Here is an 11,624-nt window from a genome sequence, read left to right on the forward strand (position 1 = left end):
ATAAATATACCTTTCTTCAGACGTATTTAGATTTTTAACCCCAAATATATAGGGAGTAGCCGCAATCTGAGGAATATAGTCCACATAGTTTGATCAGGAGAGCGATCCAAAGTTTGAATCCCTTAATTTTAATTTTACTTTTTGCGTATTTCGCCATATATCGAGATCTTTTCAAACAAGTTGAAAAATTTTTGAACATAATTTTAAAATTCGTTTATCTGAAGATAATTGCATGCAAAAATAATTTTTGTAGACATTTATTATTTTTTATAAAGTTATTAAATAATAGCTGGAAAATTTTTGAATTGTAAGGCATACAACTTTCTATTAAATTTTAATGTATGTAATTTTACATGGCAAAATACAAAATTGAGTTAAATCGGTCGAATTGTTCCTGCCTGTGTATTTAAAATTCGATTTCTCAGAAACTATTCAACCGATTTTGCTCAAATTTTGCATTTTGTCATGTAAAATTACCTATTTTAAAATGATGTAAAAAAATACATACCTCACAGTTTAAATTTTTTCCGACTATTACTTAATAAAATAATAAATAATAATAAAAATATTTACTAAAATATACTTTTTCCATAACATAATAGATACACGAATTTCATAATTGTGTGCAAATACTTTTCAATTTGCTTAAAAAGTTCTTGAAATATGGTGAAATACGCAAAAAATAAAATTAGCATTATGGGGATCAACCGTTGGACCGCTCTTCTGGCCAAACTATTTAGACCATATATTTCCCTGATTGCGGCTACCCTCTAGATTTTGGGGGTCAGAAATCCAAATCCGTTGGGGGGAAAAATTGTTTATTTAGAGAAAGTAGGATTTTGTGCCTGATTTCGTAACTTAAAATATCATTTGCACTAGGTAATTAGCATTTTTGAAGTTATCCCCTCGAAATATTTAGATTGAGTCCTAGAACGTGAAGATCTGATCATTCGATCAAAAGTTATTCAGGGTGGTCCGTTTAATTTTTGCACACTGTATAGAATTTCAATAATATCAATTGCAGTTTTTTGATGAATGTCATTAGGTTGAATTTTTCAATGCTATTTCACTTGGTAGAGTTGAATATATATGAAGTGCATTAGTGGATGTATCTGTATGTTTATATATCTTATTTTTTATTCATATAGTGTTTTTATTGTTATAACTTGAATTACAATTTAACCTTGAAACTAAAAAGTCATAAATGCTAATTATTTTATTTTTGAAGAATAAAATTTATTTATTTATAAAATTATTATCTTAGATTATACAAATAATTTTTAAATAAATTTGTCAAACTAACAATCAAACAATTTTCACTACTGTAAAATGTTTTCTCTAAAAAGTTTATGAGTTAGTAGGTACGTAAATTGCTGATAATTTGCATCAGTTTTTTAAGAGTGAAAAATTTTCTTATGTACATTTTCAACAAAACAGTGTTGAAAATAAAAAATTTGTATAAAAAAAAATGTAAAAGTGATATAAAGAAAAACACGTTTTTCTAAAGGGAGGCTAAAAGTCTGTTTAATTAAATTTTACTCAAGTCGTTTAAAAAATCTGAAGATATTCTTTTAAATCTCTACTCTTTCTTTAAACGTTTTATTTGTATTAGCTAACAACTATACATCTAAAATACCTTAAGTTAAAATGGAAAAGCAATAAATAAAATTTTAAAAAAAGTTCTTTGAAGAACTAGAAAAACTTCTATTAGCCTTACTGTACTGAAACTTTGAGGCAATGCTTAATGTTCAAACTTCAAAATTCTCATTCAATTAAAAATAATAAAAATAAAAGGAAAGAAAAAAAAAACAATCTCACTAAATTTCACGAAAGAAAATTCTTGTAAACCTGATCCCCTTCCCTCCCATAATGCTGTCTTAAAAACTGCTGCTTACGTCATGCGCAACATAGCACTAATATTACTGCTGGTGATCATTTGCACTCTTGGAATTAGCTTCCTCGATTAAGTTGAAATTGGAGTTTCTGTTTTATTGATATTCTGCTATATTGTTTCCAGTTAAAGATATTTACTTTTCTTTGTAACAAGAAAAAAGTATTTACACAATTTGATTGCATTTCATTTTCATTATTAAGTATTTAATTTACGTATTGTTATTTATTTTTTTAAAAAAATCTCAATTAATATTAACATTTAACTTAGGAATCTAAAACTTAAATTTATGATTGGAACGACACAACCTAAGGGACATTGAATGGTAATTATAATGTCTTCTTAATTTCAATAAATTTTAAGTAAACACTGCAGCTATAATTTAAATTTAATTAACAATATTTTAATTTATTATTGTTATTACTGTTTTACATTATTATTATTTTTTTTAGATGTACGAACTGCCTATAGATTCAAGTAAATAGTTCCACATTGTAAAAAAAAATATAATAAAAAAAAAGAAGTACACTTTACATAACTTTTGATAAACGAGATTAATACTAACTGAAATTAATAAGCTCGCATTAATATAAAAAGATAGCTCAACAAATAAAAATTATATTTCCCAAATTGGAGTTCCAAATTTCCAAAATTTTATGACGCTCCAGACTACTTTTCAGGATTTTAAAATTTAAACTGTGTATTACTATAGTTTGAATCTGAGTTTTGCCAAACGTATCATTTATAATGTTTTCTTAACTCACTTTCTAGTTTATTTAAGGCTAGAAGATTGTAATTTAAATTTCGTTAACTTTCCAATTAGCTTAAGCACATTAATTTCTAGACAGGATAATATAGATATTCATGTAGCCTGTGTTCATGTATAATGTGTTTTATTCGTTTTCTAACCACTATAAGTAGAATTTATTGCTTATAGGAATAATCTTCTATCGAAAATTTGACTTTTTTTTTTTATTTTGGCTTCTTTTTTTTTTTTTTTTTTTTTTTTTTTTTTACTTTTGTAGCTGGAATGCTCAATTTAAAATGGGAACTCTGTGCTATATGTCAATACATGTCTTAATTTCTTTCTGTCCACTATAAGCACAATTATTACCATATTATTGGCTGATAGGAAGTTATCATAAATCGAAATTTTAACCCCTTCCCGACTAGCTAGTGCGCGAATTCAGACTAAACGTCTTATCGGGATGCATGCACACTGTACCTTAAATTAATTACGGTTTTAAAATGGGCATTAAGATATACTAACAATTCAGAAATTTTTCGACCATTATTAATTAAAATAAAAAAAAATATTAAAAATATTTTGACAGAATTATTTTTGGATAAATGAATTTTATAATTTTGCGTAAAAAGTTTAGATTTATTTGAACGTGAAATATGCAAAGAATTAAATTGACATTAAAGATTGACCCAAACTTTCGATTCCTCTCCTTCCTAAACTATTGGAACCATAGTTTTCATATTATGATTACAACAATATAATTTAAAAGCAAGAATTGAAATCCTACGAAAAGGAGGCATGTTTTTTCAACGAAACACACTTTATTTTTTGTCTGATTTCGTAACTTAAAATATCGTCATACTAATTATTTAGCATAATTAAGATCACCGCCTTAAACCATTAAGATTGTGTTCCAATAAGTGTAGATCCGATCTTTATAGAAAAAAGTCATTCTGGGTGATCTTATTTTGTGCGCGCTGTACATACGTTACGTTGCGTGCATATACGTACGTATGTGCGTAAGTACGATGCGTGCAGCAAACGTACTTGCAATATTATTATAGCGCATACATACGTACGTATGTACGTGCATTAAACATGTGTACATATATATGAATGTTTGGATCTCTTAATGTTAACAAAGTTTCTTAAGTATTTTGCTATATTTGAAGAACTTTTTTAAGCGAATTATAAGTTTTGGCACACTATTATAAGATTCGTTTATCCAAAGATAATATATGCAAAAAATAACTTTAAATAAATATTATTTTTTATTTTATTTACTGATTGTCGAAAACACGTAGCATTGCAAAATATCGAATTTTTTCCTCATCATTTTTAAAGTAATTTTAAAGGCAAAATAAGAAATTCGAATGAAATCGGGCTAATAGTTTCTAGGTAGTTCAATTCTAAAAAGAGTTATTTATGTAAAATTTGATTTCTGAAGAACACTTCGATTAATTTAATTTAAATTTAAAATTTTCGATTTTTCTTAAAAAGTTATACAAGGCGAAATTCGCAAAAAGAAATTTTAACGTTAAGTGATTCAAACTTTCTGCCGTTCTCCTTCATAAACTCTTGATACCATATTTTGCAGATGGCAGGTACCTCCCCTATTTTAAGGGTCTAGGCACTGAATCCCTCATAAAGTTAGACCTTTAAACCAATAAGATCGAGTCGTAGTAGATTAAAATACGATCAATTGATCAAACTTTTTCAGGGTTTTCCATTTTTTGAGCTCTGTTCATACATAAGTGCATACATCGTTATTACATAGAGAATGAATACATGCGTAAATGTATTGAACATATATAAATTGTGTACATACGTACAAAACATACGTACGTACAAATATACCCACATTTACATAGATACATATATATATATATATATATATATATATATATATATATATATATATATATATATATATATATATATATATATATATATATATATATATATATATATATATATATATATATATATATATATATATATATATATATAGATGCAAACATTCATATAATGTATGTGTGTATCTATGTGAATTAACGTATATAAGAATATGCACACTTATATGTTCTACTTAAGGTATCTATACGTATATACGATACGCAAAAATAAATGGACCATTCTAAATAACTTTTTATCTAATGATCGTATCTCCACATTCAAGGACTCGATCTTAAAGGTTCGAGAATATGACATATATGCTAATTAATTAGTGCACATAATATTTTAAGTTACGAAATCAGACACAAAAACGTACTTCATACTCTGAAAAAACATACCTTTTGTTTGGTGTTTATTGGGTTTTTGACTCTCAAATTATAAGGGTGGCCGTAATCTGGGAAAAAATAGTCCCAATAGTTATGGTCAGAAGAGCGGAAGTTTGTACCCCTTAATGTTATTATTACTTTTTGCGTATGAGACTATATCATGAGAGCTTCTTAAGTGAATAGAAAATTTTTTTGCACTCAATTAGAAAATTCGTTTGTCCAAAGCTAATTCCATGCAAAATATAAGTTTTAGTCAAAATAACTATTTTTTGTTACTTTATTCAATGACAGTCTGAAAAATTTTGAATTGTAAGTTAAACAATTTTAAATGGCAAAAGGCAAGATTTGGACGAAATGAATAACTCCTAAAAATGCGACTTTTTCAAAATTCGATTTTTCAGGAACTATTGGATCGATTTCACTCAAATTTTGTATTTTGGCATTTAAAATTTCCTTCTTTAAAATGATATAAAAAATTATATACTTTACCATTCAAAATTTTTTCGGCTATTATAAAATTAAATAAAACAAGTAAATATTTACTAAAAGTTATATTTTGCAAAGAATTATCTATGGGCAAACGAATTTTATATTTGTATGCAAAATTATTTTAACTCATTTAAAAAATTCTCAAGACATGGTGAAATATGCAAAAAGTAAAATTAACATTAGGGGGTCTAAGCTTTGGACTCAGACCACACTATTGGGACGATTTATCTCGGATTGCGAATACCCGTTGGACGGCTCTTTTGACCAAACTATTATTGGGACCATATTTCCCAGATTGCGGCTACCCCTTTCATTTTGTGGGTCAGAAATGTGCATCCGTCGAAAAAAGGTATGTTTTTCAGAGAAAGTAAGAATTATTTTTGTCTAATTTCATAACTTAAAATATCGTTTGCATTAATTAATTAACATATTTGAGATCCTAGGAACCCTTAAGATTGAGTCCTAGAACGTAAATAACCGATCATTAGATCATCTCGCAGTAGAGTGAACTTTAGGACACGTTTCCCACTAGAACACCGAAGTCAAGTATCACTGGCTACGGTCAGTGTGTGGATGGGTGATCACTTTGTTCAACCGGCAAAGGTGTGCGGTATCAATCATAATTAAACTTTTTAACCATTAAATTTTCGACTTCACGCGCAGGTCGTCACCGAAGCAAGCGATCCATCCCCTCTGCAGAGGATCAAAATTGTGTTGACATGTCTTCGGATCATCCTCAGGAATGTTTCCCAACTCTGCACCAATAGCTCATTGTTCATTGTTAGTGTGACATAGACCAACAAAAACAACCGATCATTAAATGAAAAATTTTTAAGAGTGGTCTGCTTTTTGTTTTGTACAAATAATTTATTCTTTCTACGTGCATATGACACACAATGTACTCACGTGTGCATGTACTATATGCATGTACTATCTAATAGCAATGTTATTCATGCAATGATATTTAAAGTAGCCACATATATATAATTATATACTGCGTACGCCCGTGTGTATGCACCTGTATGCATATAATGTATGCATGCATTCCTGTAAGTACAATATACTTTTGTGTCTATGTACGTACATGCAATTCATGTGTATATGCATAAAATTTCATCTTATTTTTCAGAGAAAGGGGCATATCTGACGAGGAAGTAATTTATTTGAAGGAAGATTGTTTCGCTAATTCCTTCTTGTTAAATATGTTGTGTATTTACTGGTGGTTATTATACCTATAATATCATTTGTTTATGTATTAACGAAATAGTTGATTTAATTATGGTGTTTTGTGTCATTCACTAGTGGTTATTATACGGATAATATTTTTGTATATTAACAAAGTACCTAATTTAATTATGGCGTATCTAATTTGCACTACTAGTGCACTTGTCATTTATTAATTGTTATGATAATCATAATATTTATTTGCTGCTGGGTATTAAAAAAATATGTTTGGAATTTCTACATACATTAAACAATTTTTTGAAAAAAATATTTTGTTATCATTAAATTTCCTACATTTATCAGATCATACATATTAAGTAACAGATAAATAATCAGTTGCATTTTATTTATTTTGACAAAAGAAGACATTTCATGTAAATTTTCTCTGATATGCAAAAAACTGCATTAGCGAATTTTACACTCATCGAAACTTCTCACACCACATAAAATTCCGAATAAGAGAGAGAAAAAAAATACGCAGACCCTCTTTAAGTATTAGATGTTCTATTTATTTTGTTTTTTCTTTAATCAAATCGTTGAATGAAAAAATAAAATTCATATTAAACGATATTTTAATTTGCTAAGTTCTCATTGCAAAGTAAGTCAGACGGATAAAAAATGATTATTTTCCCCAAAATAATCGAGCAAAATTGATGAAAAGAAGAATTTTCCTCTGATTGAGAAGCTAAATATAAAAATATAAAACCTAATAATAATAATGAAGTAAAATATAAAACCTAATAATAATAATGAAACGCGCCGTCATACAATCTTGGGAGTGATGACGTCACGTTCAGAATGACGTTTTAGCTGACGTACACTAGCAATAGTATTAAATTGCATTGTCAATGAAAATCTCATGACAAGGTAGATTTTAGCTGAGCATACGAAACGCTGCGAACGGAGACCTTATAATTATGTAGATTTAAGATGATTTTCACCTTAGAACTAGCTTTATTCAAGGTTTTTTTTTCTCGCTTGAAAACCCTAAGACAACCTCGTTTTAAGGTTGTTATGTGGAAGGTTGTTTCCCAAGGTTTTGGATTAGGGTAATGTGCGTAGAATAGAGCAGATTGTCGCAGACCTCGTTTTAAGGTTAGAAGGTTTACACGAAAACCGTGTGAAAAACCCTTTTTAGGTTTACATGAAAAGGTTTTTGTTGGGTGAAAAAAACCTTATTTTGCTATCTGGGAATGATTTTTGTGAGTTTCAACTATTCCACAAATAATTTTTGGAACATTTGGGGTGGGCCTTCTTGACGTGCATAAAATGTTTTCCTTCTTGGAATATCAATTTTCACTCGTATTTATAAATTATAAAATATTGTGAAGTGAAACAAATTTCTTTTATTTTACTGAAAATATATCAGTTGTGAAAAAGTTTTTTAATATTCCATTTCAGAAAAATCTCTTTTTTTTTTCATTAGAGGGAAAAAAAAAGCATGGTAGCCATCAATAGTTGCGCATTACAAATATAAACAATAACACTTTGATATTTATAATAATATAGACAGGCTAATAATTTTTTTAAAACTTTGTTTTAAGCTAGTCTACTGATTCTAATTCATTCGTCGTATAGAGTTCATAGAACTCGTTTAATTATTTATTAATGTTTAAAATAAAATAAAAAATAACGACATTTTAAACAAAACTTAATTTTTAATATATTGAATATCTAGGTTATGACTGTGCCATGAGCGTTATTGTCAGGGGGGCGTAGGTATGCGTTCCCCTGAATATTTCATTATTGAGGGGAATATGTCCCTTTCAATTATTAGAAATCACTATGAGTCCCTCTCAATCGCCAAATAAAGGAAATTTTCGTGAATTATTATCGATTTAATAAATTCCTTAAAATTAAAAACAGGAAATATTTAAAAATAATTACCCTTTTTAAAGTTAACTAACGCATTTAAGAAATTTTTTTTTTCTTATGCGTGAAATTGAGAGAACTATTGTAATTGTACAATTTAATATCTTCCTCCTCAGAAATTGCGACCCTGCGACGCTCATAGATTGTGCCGTGTCCTATGATTCGTTTAAAATATAACCAAGTAGTTAATGTGGTAAAAGTAAAGTATAAGTATTATCACAACCACCTGTTGTGGGCCAAAGGTGTCGTGGAGAATAAGGCTCCACAATTGCGAGACTAGTGCACGCTAAATCTGTCGGGTCACAAAGTCTTCCGTGTTCCTATTTCAAATTATACCTCAGGGGTTACGGGATTGGAGGTTGATAGTTCTCTATTTTAGGTCAAAATTGAGATTTGTGGATGAATGAATGGATATATGATTGGGTCCGCCCTGTAAACGGATTTGATGTATGGGTGTGGCAATACTCGAATTCTTGGCAATAGATGGTGCCACTGGAAAACAAGAACAATTGCAACCTTTGTGCCTTAATGGCCTACAACAACAACAAATAAATCTGAAATTTGAACGGAATCGATCCAATAATTTACGAGAAATGGTAATTTGAAAATACGGTTTTATCGCAATTTTGTAGCGTAGAAACTATTTAGCTGATTTTGAATTGCTCAAATTTTATCTTTTTTTGTTATTTCAAATTGAATTGTTCTAATGATTAAAATTTTTTTTACCTACAACGGTTCGGAAAGTTTTTAACCTATATGGAAAAAAAAAAAAAAAAAATACGATACAATAAATAGCCGATACAAATTATTTTTTTTCTTCATAAAATTATCTTTGGACAAACGAATTTTATAATTGGGCGCTCTCCCGTCTAAACTATTGAGACTATATTTTCCAGATTGTGGTTAATGTGGTAAAAGTAAAGTATAAGTATTATCTTATTACTTTAATTTGGTATTACTTTACTACTTTATTACTTTACTTTACTACTATAAACTTTACTACTATATACTTTATTACTTTATTACTACACTGGTTATCATAAATTAAGGAAAATTCACAAAAATCGCGATAACTCAAGAAATTACACATGGAATTTTATGAAACTTACCCACAATATACAACACATAGTAAGGTATTAAACAACATAAAAAGAAATTATCAGACATTAATAGTAGTATAGAAATTAGCACATGTATAAAATAAACAAATTGGAAGTATCGGTTTGCAATAGAAAAAGTACCTTTAATATGGAATATGATTGCCTCTAGAAGCAATACAGCACAAACAGCGATGTGTGATGCTTTCAATTATGCGGTCTATCAGTTCAATAGGAAGTGAGAGCCATTGCTCTTGTAAAGCAGTTGCAAGCGTGGCAAGGGTCTGAGGGGGCGGATTGATGGCAGATACACGCCTCCCTAGAGCATCCCAAACGTGCTCGATAGGATTCAAGTCCGGGGATCGAGCTGGCCACTCCATGCGAGTAATTGTTTCCTGTTGAAGATAATCATCAACAATGCGAGCTCTGTGTGGTCTTGCATTATCGTCCTGTAACAGGAAGCAATCACCAATTGCCCCGGCATATGGGCGCACATAAGCATCAAGGATGTTGTCTCGATAAACCTGAGCATTCACGGTTCCCCTTGGAAAGACATGGAGGTATGTGCGCCCTCCTAAGGATATGCCTCCCCAAACACAGACACTGCCTCTTCCATATGCATCTCTTTCACGGATGTTTGATGGATGATAACGGGTCCCAGGTTCTCTCCATATCAAATAACGTCTACTGTCACTTTCTAGACTAAACCTGGACTCATCCGTAAAGAGAACAGGCCTCCATTGATCTGACGTCCAGTGGACATGTTGTCGGGCCCACTGCAAACGGTCTCTCCTATGGCGTGATGTGAGCGGCACGCAAATGGCTGGTCGTCTCGCATACAGACCACCTTCGTGGAGCCTTCTGCGCACAGTTGACGTTGACACCAACCTTCCGGTGGCTGCAGCAAGAGAGGATCTAAGATGTGTCGGAGTAGCGGTTCTATTCCTGCGTGCACTTAATGTCAAATATCGGTCATCGGCACTGGTCGTAACAGTTGGCCGTCCTTGACTGAACCTCCTAGATGCCGAATCTGTGGTTTGAAATTGCCTCCAAAGTCTATGAACCACAGATGGACTCACATTTAGCCATCTGGCCACTTCTGATTGACTCTGCCCTGCCTCTAGTCTCCCGATGGCTCTCCATCGTAGTTCTTCAGGCAAATGATGCCTAGAGGTCATTATTACGAATTGGCTATCTCAGATTTTCAATGTCGCAATCACAGTAAAATTTGTGTGCTTTCTCTCAAACTTGGACTTTTATGCTCCAGGCAGATGACGTAAGCCGAGTGCAGCGCCACTAATTTGCATATTGCAATTTTACTCAGCTACTCTTAGTGGACAACATATGCAAATTTTGCACGGTTTGGCTTACTTTTGAAAGAGTTATCGCTATTTTTGTGATTTTTCCTTAATTTATGATAACCAGTGTATATTTATTACTTTAATTTACTTAACTTTAATTACTTATTACTTTAGTTACTTTTAATTTGGATCAAGGTAAAAATATGCACCAAGGACGTCATTTAGCCCAGAAATAATATTAATACTCTACTTATGGTTTCAAGTTTTTATATTTATACAAATTATCCAATATTTATAATTATAATTATTTATACAAATCATCCAATATTTCTAGTTACGTTAATATTTTATGCAGATCAAGTTATAATTTTTATTAACACTTTATTTCACTGCAAATCGAGTAGATTTTTTTTTTCATTCTAATTAATTTTCATGTTATTATTTTACTTAATATATGCTACTATATTATTCATTATTTATAATTTTATTATTCATTATTTATATTTTTATTATTCATTATTTATATTTTTATTATTTTATTACTTGTTTAATTGAACTGCGATGGCTCAGTGGTTAAAGGCAGGCTGAGTTTTCATTGGGAATAACTAGCGGCGGCTTAAAAAACATACAACCTACTAGCAAAGTAAAGGTGGTTGGTGCACAATGTAGACCACATATCCGCCATTAATCCGTTGGTCACAAAATTGTGCAGCCTTACCCCCC

General features: G+C 30.3%; 1 long non-coding RNA gene across 1 annotated transcript; it reads left to right on the forward strand.

Moving 5' to 3' along the window:
• Window positions 1–1,672: 1,672 nt before the first annotated feature.
• On the forward strand, window positions 1,673–6,875 carry LOC147807334 (uncharacterized). The gene is made up of 3 exons (XR_015435774.1): window positions 1,673–2,053; window positions 2,162–2,216; window positions 6,537–6,875. It is a non-coding gene; the product is annotated as an uncharacterized LOC147807334 (long non-coding RNA).
• The last annotated feature ends 4,749 nt before the right edge of the window (window positions 6,876–11,624 follow it).

This window comes from Parasteatoda tepidariorum, chromosome 7 (genome assembly GCF_982258835.1).
Source record: "Parasteatoda tepidariorum strain Cologne lab strain chromosome 7, Ptep-v5.0, whole genome shotgun sequence".
NCBI classification, from domain to species: Eukaryota; Metazoa; Arthropoda; class Arachnida; order Araneae; family Theridiidae; genus Parasteatoda; species Parasteatoda tepidariorum.